Source organism: Euprymna scolopes, chromosome 7 (genome assembly GCF_053919585.1).
Source record: "Euprymna scolopes isolate OS-2025 chromosome 7, ASM5391958v1, whole genome shotgun sequence".
Classification (NCBI taxonomy): domain Eukaryota; kingdom Metazoa; phylum Mollusca; class Cephalopoda; order Sepiida; family Sepiolidae; genus Euprymna; species Euprymna scolopes.
The window spans coordinates 155,035,160-155,055,404 of record NC_136488.1 but is presented as its reverse complement, the minus strand read 5'-3'; the positions used below and the strand labels follow the sequence as shown (position 1 = coordinate 155,055,404).

The following is a 20,245-nucleotide window of genomic DNA, read 5'->3' as shown; positions in this document are numbered from 1 at the left end:
GCCTTTTGTAGACATACAGAAAAAGCAGATACACATACATACATACATACATACATTTTATGTTTATAGACTGGGGGGGGAGTACCCAGCGTTGCCCGAGTATTTGGAGGTGTGTGTGGTCGAGCAGGGGTGGTCAGTGTTAATGAAAACCTAAGAATAAGCGAAGTAAAAAAAGAAAAACAAACGTTAAAACTGAAGCGGGTAGTGGGGGGGGTATAAAAACATCGAAAAAAAAACTAACGTAAGCCAAACGAACGATGTTAAATGTAAAAATCAAAAAAAGAAAACAGAAAAACGAACGTTAAAACAGCTTTAAAAAATCTGAAAAATAAACAAAAAAAAAAAACGTGAAAAATGGCTTAAATAAGCCCGTTTCGATATTAAAATTAAAAAAATCTGTGGGTACCTGGGTGTTTTTGGGTGTGTGGTCGGTCGGGGAGTGGGAGTGTTAATGAAAACCTAAGAATAAGCGAAGTATAAAAAAACAAAAAAAAAAACAGAAAAACGAACGTTACGTGAAAAATGGCTTAAATAACACTGCTTCAATATTAAAATTTAAAAAATTGAAAAAAAAAAATCTCACACCACAATTTGAACCCAAAACCTTTAGATAATGACCCAACGCTCTAACCAACTCAGCTAACACGGCACACATGAAAATGTCTCAGTTCTTCAAATATTTAAACTAATTCAGGTCATGATGTCATCTGACGCATGCATAGAACTGATCTCGTCATGAGCAGACGGTTTTTTCTGACGCCCCCCCGGTAGAAAAGTGTTGATTTCAAGATGAAAAAATTAACGTTTTTGGCCAATTTTTCGATATTTGTCGGGCGAAGGATGAGGCTTTCATATGAGACCAAATTTGTGAATTTTTGTTCTGTCTGTCGAAAGTTTTTAGCAGACACACACACATACATTTTCGCTTTTATATATATATACTAGCCTGGGTGCCCGGCGGTGCCCAGGTGTTTGGACGCAGGTGTTGAGCAAAAAAAAGGAAAGTTGTAGTAGGCAGGCAGGCTCGAACTCCGTAGCGCAAAGGAGAAAAAGTGGGAGAAAAAAAAACAAAGGTGACACATTAGTTGTTGCACCCGTCGTCAAACCGGAAGTGACATAGGTTTAAATTAAGGTTAGTCAATCGAAAAGAGGTGATGACTTTTGAAAATATCAGCTAAAAAGGCGACCCCTCCCTGGAGAAAAGTGTCCAGTTGAGAGTGAAGAAATTAATGTTCTTGGCCAATTTTCGATATTTGTCATCCAGAGGGTAGAGCTTCAAAATGATACTGATCTCATGAAAATTTGTCACTTTTTTTGCAAGACATGCATTTAAACAGACAGATGAGATTTATATTATAGACTAGCAGGGGGTACCCGGCGTTGCCCGGGTGTTTGTAGGTGTGTGTATGGGGGGGGGGGGGAATTAATAACCCTGCTTGAATATTATAAAAAAGACGATGTAAAAAAAAAAAAAAAAAACCAAAATGAAAACGGAAAAAAATAGCATAAATAAACCTGTGTATGGGGGAGGAGTAAACTAAAGAATAAGCGAAGTAATAAAAAAAAAAAGTTGCCCGGGTGTTTAAAGGTGTAAAAGAAAGAAAAAATAGTTTTGGTCGGGAAGAGGGATTGAACCCGGAAGCCTTGACGCGGAGGTGGAAACCAAAGCCAACTACTTAACCGTTAAGTTAAGGCTTATAATGCTAGTAAAAGAGGTTTGATTAACAGGAAGACGCTAAATGAGGTCATCCCGGGATCGTTATTTTTAGTTTTCACTTCCCCCAGATGATGGTGGGAAGGGGGGAAAGTAGCACGAAAGCTGAGAACATAACGTTTTAATTTAATTTCACTGTATTTATACTAAACTGCAGGACAAACAGGGGACAGAGCAAAATAGCGCGAATCTCATAAAAGTCGACGTAAATAAATCTAGAGACGACCTGCATTCCCAAACCCTAAATGTTATGATATAGGGGCTATATAAACAGTTGTAAGCGATAGTAATCCTCCCCCCACCCACCCGCGGGAGCGTGTGCGAAAGAAGCCTTTGCGAGACATACACGAAATGGTCGCACACATTTTGCCTTTTATATATATATAGAAGACTAGCGGGGGGGTGGGGGATACCCGGCAATGCCCGGGTGTTTTGAGGTGTGTTTGGTTTTGGGTAAATCCAAACTCCCGGGGTGGGAGGGGTGGGGGGTAAAATAAAAAAAAAAATAAAAAAATTTTGGTACGCGAGTATGAGGATCGAACCGTTGAGGCAAAGTTGGAAATTAAAGTGTTAAAAAAACACGTGCAACGCTAACCACTGGGCCACCACAACATGCAAAGGAACACGTTTGAATTTATTTAACTATTGACAGGTGGCAGCAATAAAAGTTAACTCTGCTGCTTCTATTTGACCTAATTATTGAGGTCAAATAGAACAGTTAACTTGGGTTTGACTGGTTTTTTCCCCAACATGTTGGGGAGGGGGAAACCAGCTCCCCATTTTCCAGACTGATTAGCAACTGTCTGATATAAGAGGACTTTGTCCCCACATTGATCAAATCTGATTGCTTCTGGACGTTTCCCAGCGCAATGCCGAGAATGTTGTTCATTAACTTTGAATTAGTTCCGCTTTTTATACGAAAAAGCCCAATCAACATGAGAGAAGCCAAAATAGCAATAATTTTGTAAAAGTCGATGTAAATAAATCTATGCGCTTTCCTAAATCCTAGATATTATTATATAGGACCTATATAAACAGTTGTAAGCGATCGTAACGAACCTGGGAGTGTTTGCGAAAGAAGCCTTTGCGAGACATACACAAAATAGTCACACACATTTTGCCTTTTATATATATATATATATATATATATATATATATATATATATATATATATATATATATATATATATATATATATATATATAGAGAGAGAGAGAGAAAGATTGATTAAAAAAAAAATTTTCTTTTTACTATATTTTTCTGTATGAATTTATGTAGGTTTACATCCGAAAACGTTACCTAATAACTGCCACCCTTAAAATACCCATGTCTATCAATATGTATGAAAGGAAGAGATGATAGGGTGCGTTTTGATCTAGTTGAGAAGAGTTTTAGTGCTTATTCAACATTCCCCCATTATTAAAAAAATAAAAATTTGTATGATGTACATACCCATGATAGAAAGAAAATATCCTATTCCAAAAATCATATTGAGTAGTTATATTTTTAAAAAGAATTTTTAAGTGATTAATGTAAATTCATAAGCATTACAACAAAAATCTTGACTTATTTCATTTGTCAGAGTCTTTGTAAGACAGTCGCTTCTTGATTAGCCATAAAATGTAATTTTCTTAGTTAAAAATAAAAGTACTTGATAAATTTATGTGAATTTTGGATATGTTCTTTCCATCATGGGTACGTACGTCGTACATATTTTTATTTTGTTAATATATGAGAGACTTCTGGACAAACACCAAATTTAAATCTTTTTTGCTTTATTTGTCAAAGATGCATTTTGTAGCAAGGAGGATATACAAAATATGATTTGTGAAGGACATTCTAAAAGTAATGCCTCTCGTTTTTTATTCCGCCCGAATGGATCAGGAGATTATAAATTGCATTGTTATGATGACTGAACTTATGCGTTCATGACTTGAAAGTTTCATCTGTTAGAGAAATTCTGGATTGCTCATTTTAATGGTATCACTCCTGTCTTTGGAACTCTTCAACATTTTTAGTTAAAAAAAAAAAATAGACAGCTTTACTTTTATAATTGCCAGTGTTCTAACTTATATATAAGTGTGGCACTGCGGGGATCGATTCTTAGATTATTTGGACAGTGATTTATCACATACAGTTTGTATTGCTGGTTGAATGACATGGAACAGAATTTAATTTCCACTTCTCGTTGTCATCTGCTTTTTAATAACAGCAGTGGTAAATGTTTTATATTAAGGACCCTACATAGGTGGTGATTAATTTAGCTGGTGTGAACTTTGACAAGGGTCACATTTATTTTATATCATGATAACACTAAAGAAAATCATTCCCAGAGACGGGTGACATAATGCAGAAAGGTGAGACGACCCACCTCCCTTTAGAGATACCAGACAGTCATCTGATGTCCCACTTCTACATCCAACCACAAACTAACACAATAGCAGAAACAGTCCAGCCAGAGAAACTCCCATCATTCTCTCTTGCACTCTTCCTTCGCAAAAGTAAAAAGGAAAAAAAGGATTATAACAAAATGTTGATTCAAGGGAGGTGGAATGGAACAGTTTTAGTGAGGCAAAACAAAAGCCATGCACGGAAAGCACCATATCTTGTTAATTGAGCTATGATATTAATCCATGGTATATCAACCCACATGCCATGCACCCAAGTCAATTCACGTGGTGATGATTATAAAGGGGCAGTTTTCTGGTATTGTGAATGAATCAAATAGACATTTATAACATGTAGTTTTAGTAAACTAAAACTACATAAGGAGAATGTGATAACTCTAGTTGAAGTAAACGTCCCTAATGATGCTGGCCTTAACAAAGCAGAGCGGGAGAAAATGACAAAATACCAAGGACTTAGGTACGACATGAAAAGAAACTGGAATTTTAAGGTATCAATTGTAGAAGTCATTATAGAAGCAACCAGGCTAATAAAAAGATAGTTTTTGAAATTCTTTTTCATAAGCCCGGTTGCTCCTCTAATGACTGGTATGATTGATACTTTAAAATTCCAGTTTCTTTTCATGTCGTACATAAGTCCTTGGTATTTTGTTATTTTCTCCTGCTCTGCTCTGTTAAGGCCAGCATCATTAGGAATGCTTACTTCAACTAGGGTTGCCACTTTCTCCTTCTTGTCTCATATCACTGTCAGGTTTAATAGCCTCATTTTCTAGGTATTTAGCTGTTGGAATTTCGCAGTCATAGTGGATGGTGCATGACTTATTTCCGACTGTTCACCCAGGCTACGTCAGGCACCCCTACTAGTCTATAATATAAATCTCACCTGTTTGTTTAAATGTATGTATGTATGTCTCACAAAAACTTTTGACAGAGGCGACGGATTTTCGCAAAATCTGTATCAATTTGAAGCTCGGACGACAAATATAAAAAAATTGGCTAAAAACATTAATTCCTTCACCCTCAACTGGACACTTTTCTACAGGGAAGGGTCACTTTTTTTCGCCGATATTTTCAAAAGTCATCCCCTCTTTTTGATTGACTAGCCTTAATTTAAACCTACTTCACTTCCGGTTTGGTGATGGGCATAACAGCTAACGCATCACGTTTTTTTTTCACTTTCTTTTCCTCCTTCGCGATACGGGTTCGAGCCTGCCTGCCTACTACCACTTTTTCTTTTTTTTACGCTGGCAATTTTTTTTTTTTTTCCTCAACCAACACTCTTACACACACCTCCACTTTCTTTTCCGCCTTCGCATCACAGGTTCAAGTCTGCCAGACTACAACTTTTTTATTTATTTATTTATTTATTTATTTTTTTGCTCAACACACACCTACAAACACCGGGCACTCAGACTAGTTTTCCATAAATCTAATGGCATCATTATTTGATGGTAAACAAGGGAAATAATCCATGACATCTTCGTGAATCTTGAAAAAGTGTTGACTGATACTCTGGTTCCTTATTTGTGATTACATACTGAAACACTCTATTGAGCAATATGGGAAACATGGCCTAACATTGTCTCCAGCAAGAATCAGATGATATCCGGCAAAGATGTCGATTACGTTGATGATTTTGCTCTGTTAGCTGATGACAATACTAATGTACATAAGTTGCTACATATTTCTGGAAGAGTCAGCCATCATGATTGGGCTGCATACAAACGCAACTAAAACAGAATGTCTTATTAAACCGGCCCAATTGAAACACTCCAACAAAGATGACTTCGAATATCTCTGCACCCACATCGCATCCACCGAAAAAGACATTCACGTCAAAATAGCCAAAGCTTGGAGTGCATTTAATTGACTGAAAGTTATATGGAAATGTGCCCTCTCAAAACAGATCAAGAAAAACTTTAGAACCATGGTAGAGACTGTGCAGCTTTATGGTCCACCAGTATGGACTCTCAAAAACAGAAAAAACAAAAAAAAATCTTGAAACCAAGTTAGATGGAACTTACACTAGAATGCTTCAGGTAATGTTAAACTTAAACTGAAAAATACACCCAACCATTAATCGTCTGCATGTGTGTATCTGTAGGATCTCTTCGGTCATAAGAGAAAAAACACAATGATATGCCGGACATAGCTACAGAAGAAAAGATGAGGTTGTCAGTGATGTGATACTGTGGGGTCCTAAACACGGAACCGCTAAAGTGGGAAGACCTGTCAAGACGTACTCAAGATTATTGACAGAATTCACTGGCTTACAACTTGAAGATCTTCCTAATGTCATGAAAGATAGATCTTTGGAGGAAAAGTCAATTTGGTCCGGGCAACCCGTCCAATGATGCAGACACATTGTTAGTTAATCAACAAGATGTACCAGAAACATGCATGTATTATGAAGTTGATTGACAAAAAAGGTCCAATCCTGTTGTATGACAATGCACACCTATACGTCTTGAATATAACTGGAAGCTTAACAAAATGGCTATCAAATTCTGCCTCGCTCATCGTATTTGCCAGATTTCTAGTCTTCTTGAAATATGTCTACTTCTTCTGAGAGAAAGTCCTCATAAAGATGTAGTCGAACATGCCCTTCAACAATTTTTTAATTCTTAGAAACAGATTATCATATTTATTTCTGAACTTTTGAGATGAGGATTGATAATTGGCATTATTCAGACTATTGTTCTCATCTTGAGTGTTATTGGTACAACGTTTCAATCAGTTTTTCTTGTCGAACTTGGGAATGTTTTTGTCAGACTCTGGAATCTACACAAAATTTCAAATGAAACCCTTTATTTAATCTATCAGGGTAGCATGCTCTTGTTCCATCTCATATGACAGGGTAGAGGTCTTAACTCAACTGCATGTATTAATATATAGTTTCTGTCTGGGAACAAAACCTTATACCAAGATCGAACAACTTTTCTATAGCAAAATTTGATGAGAAATCCGAGGTTGGTATTTGGAATATTACTGCATTGATGATTATAAGTTATCTCCCTTTATAAGAATTCTCCACTGTCACACCAGCGATTTTAAAGTCTCTATATCTTTCTCACTGTACTGTTTAGGTGTATGAAAGCACATCCAATAAAAGCTGGACATGAATGCCATCTGCTTGCTTTTTATTCCTTATTTTAATGAGTTCTTCAGAATTGCTTGATTTATTCTGCGTTTTCTTTGTTCCAATTTATTTGACTCGTCAATCTAGTAGTTTTCATTAATTGCTGTTCATAGCTCATAATACATTTTCTAGTTATGGTCAAGATTGTCTGCTTCTCTTGACTTCCTGTTTCTTTTTCTGCAGATGGATTATGGTGATAAACAAGATATGGTTCCTTCTGATTAATGATTATCTTCCTCTCAGATGGTCCTGGATATGACCTTAAACTATATCCAGTGGTGAGGCCCCAGCTTGTGGGCTTTGGGGAATGTGGAGCCACCCTTTAATTACCATTGCTCCCAGGTCCACTCTGACCCTGAGTGGTAGTACCTGTTAGGGTCCCAACTATGGGTTAAAAAGAAACCGACTTGAAAACAACAAATATATTCTATTAAAAAAATTTTTTTCTAAAATCTTTGGATTCAGCATTAAATAACCTGAAAAGGGTTGATATGCCGTAAAACAAGAACAACCAATCCTCTTAGATAACGTGAAAGTCTCCACCTTTTCCTATGTTAAGAACAGCTTTCTTGTTGTTTTTTTTTGTTTGTTTTTTTGTTTTTTTACATGGTGGTCACCACTTATCAAGGCCCGGAAGCCACTCAGGGATAAGGGTTATTGCAAGTACAGTACGTTAGTGTGGAGATTTGATGAAGTGTTTACTTAAGGAGGTGGTTCATTAGGAATTTGTTAACGTTGGACTTGAAGACATCCAAGTTGTAGTCAGGTGGGAAACAGGCAGACGGAACAGGGTTCCACAGGCGTGCAGTTCTAAGAAAGAAGCTTTGTTCATGGAATCCACGTATTGATTTAGGCAGAGATAGAGAGTGGGGGGAAATTTTTCATAGTGTCTACTTAATCATGTCTTATTATCCAACCAAATGGAACAGAAACCGGCAATAAAAAAGAACAGATAATGTTGACTATAACCAATTTTCCTATCCCAGTAGTTTCTATCACTGCAGACTTGTGGAACTCTTTCTGCTGACTGTTTTCCTCCTATTTACAGTTTCCTTTTGGAAATTTTTTTTTCATGATTAAGATCAATAGGCATCTTCTGTTGTAATTATATTTCATCCTTTTTAACTCCTTACATCAAGTGGCTTCATGCTCTGTCTGACCTCCATAAATAAATAACTTATGGTATTCATTTTGTATTAGTTTGTCTTATATATTCGAATTTGCATTCATGCAAGATGCTCATAAACACCAGAGACAATGGTTTAACTTATTTATTTGAAATTAAAGAAATAAAAAAATAAAAATTGCAATATAAGATTCATGGATGAAAGTAGAAATGTTGTTTAAAAATATAAAGACATTAATTTGCATGTGAGGGAAATAGCTGCGTTAAAGACAACGAATTGGACAGCGAGACGAGTATTTGGCAGCGGAGAGAACACATGAAAGTTAAGAGTTGGTGCGAATTGCAGCACCAGTGAAAAGGGGGGGGGCTGTCAATTTTTATTTAAATTACAATCTATTTCAGCAAGAAAATAAATTTGTGCCTGTTTGAAACGGAGATCTAAGTACCGATCTGGGCACAGGAATATGTGATGTGTAATGATCTTTTGATGATTATGGTGGTGTGTGGTTTAAAAAATATAAAAGCATTAACTTACACATGAGCAGAGTGAATGCGTTAAGAAGAATGAATTGGAGGTGACAGAAAGTTGAGTGTTTTGTAGGTGAGAGAACTCATTGCAGTTAAGAATTGCAGCGTCAGTGAAAGGGAGGGCTGTCAATTTTATTTTGATTACAAGAAGTTTTGTAGAAATTTCTAGGTTGGTATGTGGGGGTGTGTTTAACTCACGAGGGGAAGATGTACCCATGAATCAAGGTGGAAAGTGATGGGGAGACTACTGTCTTTTGCTTGTCTTATTTGGAGAGCTGTGGTCGTTTATGCTGTTAAAACAGCAGGGCCACTGCAAGGCAAGACAAGACGTCTTCATTTATTCATTCACTAGTGACATGCCATCAAGTTTAGAACTAAGAGTTTTTGAAAAAGGCAAACTTATCGAGTTTAAATTATGTGAAATTTTATTTACATCATATAGTAACTTGTCAAAAGATGGTCAACACTCAAGTCAAACTCTCTCCATTTTCAAGTTTTGTGTTACGCTGTGTGGAATCGAAGCTGTGTTAAGTTTGGAAGTTAGATTGAATCACTAACCCAAAAGAAGGAAAATATGTTTGGAGAATAGAATTTCTCTATCAGATATAAATAAAAATTAGAAAAAAAAAAAAACATGAGAATTAAATAGACATTAGTATTTCATGCTTAATCAATCATCAGTATAGGGTAACAATTCCTGGCGGTCATGAGATTCAAATCCAGCCATGAAGCCACCTTTTGCTTCATTTGCTGAGCCTGTACCTCAGGTCCAAACAATTGCCACCGGAATGAAAGGAATTAAGAACTATTAAATGCTGAATTCAGGCGAATACAATGACAATCTAGAGTGTTCACAAAACAGAAGTTGTGAACATTGCATATTTTATGCTAGTTGACTATCTTAGTCATAATTCCGCAGATGTGGTGCTATGTTTGTTACTTTATCATAAACTCTTCACTGATGTTATGCCAAAGATAAAAAAATAGAGTTTTCCCCCTTTTTTATGTTTCATTTTCTTTCAGTAAAAGTTCCAGAAATCAAGAGGCCCCCTACCTAGGGCTAACACTTGAACTCTATATGAGATACGTAGATATTCGAATGTTCCATTAAAGTTCTTTATCCAACAAAAACGTTAAAGAAATTGAGAACATACTTTCCTGCTCCCCAATTGACCATTTTAAAATGTCATATCTTTCTTTTTGGTCTCTTGATTTTACTGGATCCCAGGATAAGAATTCATCTGGTCTGGTGGAGTATCTAGCTTCGTGTTGGTACTTGAGGTAACATCACTTGGAGAAGATGCACCATTCCTCATAAAAGCTAGTGTGGGTTAGCTATACTGAGTAGAGTTTATTTGGGTTGCAAATACTATGCGCTTTTGAATATTTAGTCAGGATTTACTTGTATGGCAAAGTATCCTCATGCTAGGTTGTCCTGACAAACCCCTGTACAGAAAGACCTTAAGACACTCGAGGATAATGTCTAGTTTGCATAGCTGTATTTTCAATAATGTATCTTTAAAAATAGTGTTCAATTGACTTAAGATTTGACTTAAATGGTTGTATCTTGCTGAATGGTGTTAAAGCAAGGTTAATGATCTGATTTCTGATTTTTTTCATTTCAAGCAGGAACTCTTCTGATTGATCAGTAAAATCATCGCTTGTTGAAGTTGATCATGCATTCAGTTTTTGCAGATGTAGTTTTTAAGATTCCATGTAAACCAATAATGTATAATCTTTCAAGGTTAGAACTATTTTTCTTTTAAGGAGATCTGCTGCTGTTAAGAAACTACCAAGAGAAAGTGAAAAGGTTTTAATTTTTTCCATCACATAATATTTTGCACAACAAATAGAACTGATTATCACTTAGCACTTTTAAGTCATAGCCTTCTGGAGGTTGAAGATTAGATCCACAGTACAGGTGATACTAACAATACAATGGAGTTACTCAAGACTTCTCCCTGAACATCATTAAAAGGTTGGAGGCTACATCAACCACAACATTGTGAGAATAATATTCCAGGTAAGAACTGCTCCAAAGAATATAAAAGTGTCACAAAAAACATCATTGCAAACATTAATTAATGAGAAACGAATTACCTCCCTTTAGTCACTCTTTATGAGTTAAAAATCATTAAAACCATTTCCTCTCCAAAAATTAAAAAAAAAAAATGCCTGTTTGTTTACGGTTTTAAATTGGCTATTTTATTTTATAATTTTATTTTATGATTTTATTTTATAATTTGAAAAAAAAAAGTCATGTTAAGAGGAGACTGTAAGTTTTTATTATTATTATAGTTTCTTTTTAAAATTTAAAAAAAAAAAAGTGCAAGTGAATTGACATCTGTTTCTTTATCATTTATATTAAAAATTATTCAGAAAAAAACAAAAAAACAATAATCTACATATCTATAAAAGTGAAAAGGTCTCTGTGTGTGCGTCTGTACATTTCCCTACCAAAGTACTCTGTCAATTTTCAGTCTACAGACTCGAGATTTGACATAAGGGGCATTGAGATTTGGGAAAATCTTTTTTAATCGTTTTTTGGCCAGAAATTTGGCTGTCATAGAGTCAAAGTTCAACGATTTGACCTTTGAAAACTCTACCAAACTCTTCTGCCAATTTTAGGTCTAAACACTTGTTTTAGATGTAGGTTACATATTGAGGTTATTGAACCCAAAACCATGAATGTTAAGGTCAAAATTGGGGTCAAAGTTTTCAAAAATTTACTGCTATGGTTTCTACCAAATTACTCAGCCAATTTCTGGTCTAAACATTTGAAATTTTACATAAAGGGTCTTCAGACATAAGGAAAGTTTTTTAATCGGTTTGGGTCAAACATTTGAGCTGCCAATCGGTCAAAGTTAAAAAAAAAATTGACCTTTGCAGTGTCTAGCAAACTATTCAGCCAATTTTGGGTCTAAACATTTAAAATTTATACATAACGGGTATTCAGACATGCGGCAAGCATTTTAATCAGTTTTGGGGCGAAAATTTGGCTGCCAAAAGATTAAAGTTGAAACAATTGACCTTTGCAGATTCTACCAAATTCCTCCACCAATTTTGGGTCTAAACACTTGAAATTTTAGATGTAGGTAACTTGGACATGGGTAAAACTTTTTATTGAGATTTGACACCAAAATAATAAATATTAAGGGGTCAAAATTGGGGTCCAAGTTATAAACAGTTTACCTCTGTGGTCTCTACGAAATTACTCAGACAATTTTTGATCTAAACATTTGAAATCTTACATAAAGTGTATTCACGCGTAGGGCAAGTTATGAACAGTAAATAGGGCCCAAGCAAAGCCGGGCTGAACTGCTAATATTCAAGATAAGAACAATAGGCAGAATATTCCAAAACCACAACCATCTTGATATTATACAACTCTAAGAACTACCAAAGAGTTTGTCAGTCAGAATACAGCAGCCAAACTGTAAAACCAGTACCCTTAAACCTTTCAGATGAGTAGCCCCATCTAATTGCATAAATATATGTGGCAATCAAGCATCCCCAAGATGCCTAGTTTTATGGGAAGGGAATGAGATGGAAGTGGGGGCAGCATTCATTACCCTAGTCTGGAAACAAGGTTAAGTACTTGGTGTCTCTGATGAATCCCTGTGATAGCACTTCTGCACTTGGCTAAGAGGCAAAAAGGGAGTATGAAAGCCTGACGATAGACAAAGCCTACCTACTCTTTAAACACATTAGGTTTACAAATTGGTAATTTGAGTCATCAGCTCTAGGAAGGTTGCTGACCACGTCTAAGGAGGTCTCCCTCCTTCATTTGTTTAGTGCCATGACATATGAAGTCAGTAGCTTAAGTTTTTTGGGTTTTTTTTAATCCTTTGAGATGAAGCTTCATAATTTGTGCATTCATTCTGTTGTGGACTTTTATCCTCATCTTTCATAGCTGTTGTTGTTTCACCATGTTTCGTCCAACTCATCCTCTGGCTTTCTTTCTGGTGATTAACCATGATGGGATAGAAATGCTAAGTCTTGCAACTGTATACCGAGTAATTACTGCCTTCCATAGTTGTTGTTATCTCACCACGTTTTGGTCAACTAATCCTCTGGCCTACTTGGGTAGGATTGAAACCATTATCTTCAAACAATGCTCACCTGGATCATAGAGACTCAACACCTTTATCCACTGCGCCACGGGCCCTGAAGGGTGATCAAGGTTGGATTTTGTGTTCTTGTTTGGTCTTCCATTGTTGGGTCCATACTGGATAGTATTATATTATTTTAACGCTGAAACGTGGCGAAACAACAACTATGAAGATGAATTTAACAGCCTCATCTAAAAAAAAAAAAAAAAAAAAAAAAAAGATTCCAAATAAAAAATAATATACAAAATTATTTGGTTTATTTCTTTATTCAGACTCATTGCAATTCTTCAGAGTTTTATTTGTATTTAACATGATTTTAGGTGCTTATTCAGATTGGCACTTATAGCAATAAAAAAAAAAAATGAAGAAAAACTTTTATATTGTACCTGCTTGTCACGGAATGAAGATTTTTATATTAAAAAAATCATAAGTGATAATTGTCATTTAAAGCGATAAGTGACAGACGAGGCCATATTTCCCAAGAGAATATAATAAAGGGAACTAATCCGTGATTATTTTGACAGTTTCCACATGCATTAGAGTTGTCTACCCTTGTCCACCGATTTGTTGATTTCATGTTTTTCATCTTCAGCGAAACAGTAAAACTTGATTTTCTTAAATAAAAAACTACGTCACCTAATCATGATTTTTAGAATTTTTCATCTTTGGTCCATGAGTTATACGGGCATCATGCAGACCTTTCTGTATTTCCTTTAATTTAAATGCTACTAGAAGTGCCAATGTTAATAAGCATCTGTATAATATGCAGCACTTCACCTGATCCACCCCTTTTTTATTGGACCCCCGACAAAAGGAGAGTGGACCTGTAAATTCACCCTTGTCCGTTCGTCCGTTTATCTGTCTGCACTTTTCTCAATAATTACGCCTTGGAATTTTTTGAAATTTTGCACAAACATTAAACATGATATGAGTAAAAAAGTAACAGAACGGATTTTCTGGGAAAACTCTGATTGCCCTCCTAGGGGTGCCATTTGGATAAAATGGCTAAAATTGACACTTTTGTGTTTATTAAAAATAATTGATGCCTTGGATTTTTATAAAACTTTCTGAAAAGCTGTAACTGATTTCTATATAATTTTGTTTGTCTATACTTTGCGATCACTCTTGGGTGTGCCCCAGGGGCTATTTTAGGGCTAATAAAACACTCCATTTTGGGGACTATTTTACCATATTTGTTCAAAATTTTCTGTGTATGTCTATTTAAAAGTTTTGCATGGTGCTGAACTCAAATTTAAATATCCTTAGCCTTGGGTACTTTTAGGGCTAAATGGGGTGGGGGGAATGATGGACAGTAATTTTTTCTTGTATGGTGCAGAACTCAAATTTACATATGTTAAAGCCTAAAATTGCGCCGTTTGTTCATTTTCACCAGGATTTGAAATCCTCTGCGAACTTTTGGGGATCTAAATGGGGGGGGGGGGGGTTAATGCGGAACTTAGTCATTTTTTTTTTATGCCTCGTTCACTGTGCACTTACCGGGGACCATGCATGCTTCACTACTTTCTTTTTAGCTGTTCATTTTCTGAATCTAACTGTATTTTTAATAGAATGCTTAAAAATTCAACAAATTGATGGGGGGGGGGGAAATAAATGATGGAGAAAGTGACAAAAAGTGATGGTTTTGTTATTCATTAAAAAAAATTGTTTAAATGGAGCTCCTCAACTCCTGCTTCATCTAGATATAAAAGGAGCCCTTCAATCTTGCATAAATGTCTAATAGTAAAAAGAAAAATAGTAAAAGAAAAGTAAATGAAAATAGTTTCGTTTGTTTTATTGTTGTTAATTCACTACACGCTCTTTTTCCCTCTTGAAAAAATATTTTATCATCTTTTACCTTAAAAATAACTCCATCTCTCCTTAGATAAGAATTTGAGTAACTCTCACTTCCTTTATTTTGTCCTATACTCCTCACATTCTACACGCGATGTTTCTAACAAAGGGAGGAGAACGGCTGTTTTCTGTCTCAGAATCTACTCTAATATTTATCGTCGGAAGTTTTTGACTTTGAAGTGTTTTTTTTTTTTTAGCTTCTTACATCAAGTAGCTTCATACCTTGTCCAGAGCGATTTCCATAAAAAATATCTATTTAATTGAATAATACAATAATCATAGCCTATCGAAGTTAATAATAATAGTGTTAATCCCATATATGCAGTTATCACTCTTGAAATATATTGGAGCTATCCTCCCCTTTAAATCAATACTTGCTAAACACTCTAACACTAATTAACTCTTCAGTTTTGAAATACAAAAAAAAGGCTTGCACATGCATAGTGCTTGGGTTGAAATCTAGGCTTTGTCTCTTTCTGGTTTGGGCTTAAAGCTTAATGAACCTGATCCACACCAGCTGTATAATTTTATATTTGGTTTTACATTGCTTGTGTTATTATCTGATCTTGCTTCATAACCGGTCATATCGTTCTTGTGCAAAATAGTTCCAAGGCACCATCAAAATAAGTTGTATTTACTTTACATATCTCTATAATGTGTTTCCCCTGGCAATTTCTGTAGATTTTGATTTTTAATGCGAACTATTTTGGTGGTAATTACATCTGTGATTTTCACCTTGTTTTATTGTGTTTCCATTATGTTGTTTTTGATAAACCTTATCTGTGAGAAATATTGAGTATCGATGCCTCTATTCAGTCTCGAAAACAATGGATACTCCCCGTAAGGGTAGCTGTGTGTGTGTAATTGTGAAACAACAGTTGTGCAATCCTTAACCATACCTCTCCTTAATTTGCACTGCTTGAGTCCAGTGGCAAGGAGAAGTCCATGACAACTGGAAACAATAAGATTGCCTGAAGAGAACTGTGAACAAACTTTCTGGAACCAAAAATAAATTTATACTTTCTTCACTTGGACATTGTCAAATTTTTTTCAATTCCATAACAAATGGTTTAGATAACTGAATAGATCCTTTCATTACCATTATTAATATTTTTTTTTTTTTAACCGTGTTCTTTTTATATACTAATAATATCTTGGTGTTTGTCTTGTTTCTCTAAACTCACGCAATGCCAGCAAAAACAAACATGGCTACTCAATTTCTGGTTATAGTCATCTAAATGCTTTCCTAATTTTTCACGTGACTGCTGCTGGAACCAGTGACAGGACAAAATAGTCTCTTTGCTATTTTTTCTCACATCTATATCTTTTCAGTGCATGTACTTTTTTTTTTCTTTATAGATTTTAGTGAAAACACCTTTTTCAAATCTTTTTTTTTTCTCAAGAATTATTAAAAAAAATTTTTGCAATCTTTTTTATTATTATTATTATTATTATTAAGAATTATTGAAAATTATTATAAAATTTCAAATAAAAAAACTTATTTTTATAATTTTTTCCTATTAAAAATGCAAATAAAGAATAATTTTGTTATTTTTTTCTATATTTTTATTTCAAAATATAAATACCAAAAAAAGCAAAGGGAGTATTTTGCCTCTTCACTAGTTCTAGCCACACACAAAATTAGGAAAGACGTTAGCTAACTATGAACAAATCTCTTCCTACATATAAAACAACTATTTTTTCCCCCTCTAAAACGTTCCTAGATACTCTGAATTCTTGTTATGTACTTGCACTCTGCGTTGTCTTAATAAGTTTCTAATAAAAATTGATCTATTTTTGTTTGGATAGACTTTGGACTTTGTCATCCTTGCTTCTGATATTGTCTTATTTGTAACAGAGTGCATAAGAGCGTGTGGGAAAATATCAGCAGGAGCTTTAGGATAGCTGGCTTATGAAGATATTAGCAGCAGCAGCCGAAAAAGCACATATTCAAATTAGGAAGTGTGTGCAGGCTTGTGTCAGAAGAAAAAGAAAAAAGATCAGAGAAAAATGAACAACGTGGCTGGAGAGAAAAGAAAAACGTATGCAGGGTGAGATGGACGTGTGATCCTGCAGTGGCGACGAGAGACTTTTAAGCTAGTGTTGAGACGGCGGGTTTTTTGTTAATCTCATGGCAGATGAAATGACCACTTAGAAAAATAAGATAGTATGCCTTGTTTGAAAGTAATGGTAATAAACTTATCCTTGAGTGGTCTCTCAGCCTTGATAAGTGAGGACGCCTATGTAAAAAAAAAAAAAATAAAATAAAAAAAAAACGTCTTTTGCTAAAACAGAAAGAAAAGCAGAGTCGGATTTTTTTTTTATTTTTGTTTGGTTGTTCCTTTTCGACGGTACCAAACGGAGTGGGGTCCGAGAGAGGTTTGAATTGTAACAAACACGGTTTGGGTGTAACAGCCACGTTACCTATTCTCAACAAATCTAACCTATTATCAGTTTCTTTTAGTGGGCCTTGATTTATCTGCAACACATACTCTATGATAAATCCAACAATTGAAAATATCGGTGCCTCCTTCACTGATGTTTAGTTTTGCTTAATAGTTAATTCAGTCTACTGCACTTCTTCAGGTAGGGAAGTTTTGAGGAATTTTTCTTTTCTTCATTTTGTGACAATGGATTTCTTTTATCATACGCTCACAGAGAGATGTGACACAAGGTCGGTAAAGTAGGATCTAAAAGGCCAGCACCTAAGAGGAAAAGCACTCTGACCGGAAAAAAAAAAATGCTTGTTTTATGTTATTTCTTATTTAGAACTTGAAAAATAAAAAAATAAAAATGATAATTATATACTCCAGGACTTGGAGTAGGAGCACATGGAATGTCTCCATTCATCCGGAACGACACATGTGTGCGGTGTCGGTGTGCCTGCTCTAAAACCGGAACCATAAATTATCTATTTATTTATTTAATTTTTTCCCTCCCTATTTTTTTTTTCTAGATAATTTGAGTACAAGCCAGAGTTTCGACTTGTATTCTTATCAACAAAAACTATTATTCAGAGAAACGTGCCAGGTATCACCTTCTTCAATAAGGAATAAAAAAGAAAACTTTTTATTTATTTATTGTTTTTTTTATTTATCGATACATGCGATGCTGTTTTTATTCTTTAAAATAATTTCATAGAATTTGTTACTAAAGTGTTAAATAAATAGTTTTCACACACATAAATGTGTATAGTGATTAATTAAATTCATTTTTTTTCACTGCTTCCCCCCTCCCTTAACTTGTAAATAACCAATGAAAATCTTTGTTGTCGAGACAATGTAGCCAATCAAATCATTTGTTGTGTGGGGGGTTGGTTTATAAGGGGACATAACTGCACGTCAGATTTTTCATGTAATGGCGGTTTTGTCTTTCGATTGAATTTTATCTCGAAAACATGTTTATTGGGTTGTTCTCCATAAGCCTACAATTTTAATCGTCCCTTTTACCTATGAGTGGTAGGTAATTTCATAAATTTTAATGTTTTGTAACGAAATTCTAATTGCCAGTTTTTGTTGGCCCCCTAATTTAAAACTATTTAACTGCTCAAAGTGGCCATAAAATGGGGGATCTAAGTGACATTATTTGAATAGGTATTTTGAACCCCCATTTTATAGCCAATTTGGTAGGGTTTTTTTTTTATTTGTGATTGTACTACCACATTGTTTCATCGTATTTTTTTCTTTTATATTATAGTTTTTATCTTTTATTTTAGACCACAAAACAGCATTGAGACGAAAATAATGACTAGCTATGGCTTAACAAAAAAACAAACAAATAAAAACGTGTTTACGTCTTTTAAATGTCTGTTTTGAAAGCTCCGGTGTGCATGGTTAAAAATTAAATCTGTAAAATGCCCCCCCCCCTTTTTTTTTTTTTTTGTAGCCGGTCTTGATATTATTGCAAGATGGAGAATTATTTTTGATTTTTGACTTGAATATATTTTTATTTATATGCTGTGTTTCATTGCTATTTTGTTTCTGCGATTTAAAAAAAAACAATTGTCTAGTTGCATTAATTAAAACGAAAACGAACCTTCCATCATTTCTATCTTCTCTCGCTCGTTGCCGGCATTTTTGTCTACGACGAGTCTCTCTTCCCCCTTTTCCCTCATTCCACGGTTTCTTTTTTTTTTTATTTATTATTTTGCCTCTATTTCTCATATTTTTTAATTTTAATTATTTTTAAAATCCCTGCATAACCTTCTCGTATAAAATTACGCTATTTATACATGCATACAAATCTTTTCACTCTATATAAAAAAAAAAAAAAAAAAAAAAAAGACCATGTTCGAGAGTATTTTTCCCCGAAAGAAAGAACCTTGTCGACGTTCAGCAACGACACCTCTTACCTTTATTTCGAACATGCGTTTACTTTGTAACACTAGTAATAAAAATCCTTCAGATAATTTAATTTAGTATTTATGGAGAAAAGGTACCATGCTTCTTTTTTTTTTGGGGGGGGGTAATAGTATTTTTAAGTTTTACGTTATCTTTGTTCATTAAATTGTTAGATGAAATAGTTACAAAACGGCCTCCCTTCCCATGTTAAGAATGGGTTTCTAAATAACGTTAGTTCAGAACGGTACCTGCTATGCATTATCTAATTTGGTTTTTAAAATCATTTATGTGAACTTTAAATTGTAGGCAGTTTTGAAGGAGAAGGGAAATCTATTATGCACCCCCCCCTCCCATGCACAATTTCTTTATTATTGGTGTACTGTGCACCTAGATGAAGATTTATAAGTTAAGAGTGCGTCCTCCTCCCTTTTTTTTTTATTTTTAAATCGGCAAAAAAAAAAAAAAAATCTCTGCATTCCCAAAGCAAATTGTTATTTTAGATATCTGCCTGCACAAGTGAAGACTGAAGAGTTGACACAACCCTCCCTAAAAACGGCTCTAAATTTGCTTGGGGATATTTGTGGCAATTCTGAAATAATTTTTGGGTACTTATGCAGAATATAGACCGTGCCAATTTTTTTGAAGTTATGATTTTCGAGTTAAATCTAATTTTTACGATATATACATGGTAAATATGAAGAATTACTCCACCCTCGAAAATTCCTTTAAAATTACCACTCTTGTATGTTTTCGGGGTCGCTGTTATTAAATTGAGTGAAAATACAGAATAGTTTAAAATCTCCCTCCCCATTCAATTTTAAGAATGGCTTTCTAAATAATAGCGATATTATTTAAACACGGTCCGTATTCTACATAAATACCGAATTTTGTTTCCATAAAATCATGCGTAAAAAAAAAATACACGCATATTTTTTCTGACAGTCTGAGTAAACTACTCTTAATACTTGCATATTTGGGGATTAGGACAATATATTCTTATTTAAAATTATTTACAATCCACAAAATTACG

At 34.7% G+C, this 20,245-nt stretch overlaps 1 protein-coding gene across 4 annotated transcripts in view; it reads left to right on the top strand.

The window, feature by feature from the left end:
- The first annotated feature begins 18,182 nt into the window (after positions 1–18,182).
- LOC145280078 (zinc finger protein 385B-like) overlaps positions 18,183–20,245 on the top strand; it is a 63,413-nt gene continuing 61,350 nt past the window's right edge. Inside the window, exon 1 of one of the 4 annotated variants that reach the window (XM_080131776.1) lies at positions 18,183–18,333. The gene's annotated coding sequence lies outside the window, so the exon portion shown is untranslated. The remainder of the gene's footprint in view (positions 18,334–20,245) is intronic. The other 3 variants (XM_080131777.1, XM_080131779.1, XM_080131778.1) reach the window with 3 other exon arrangements.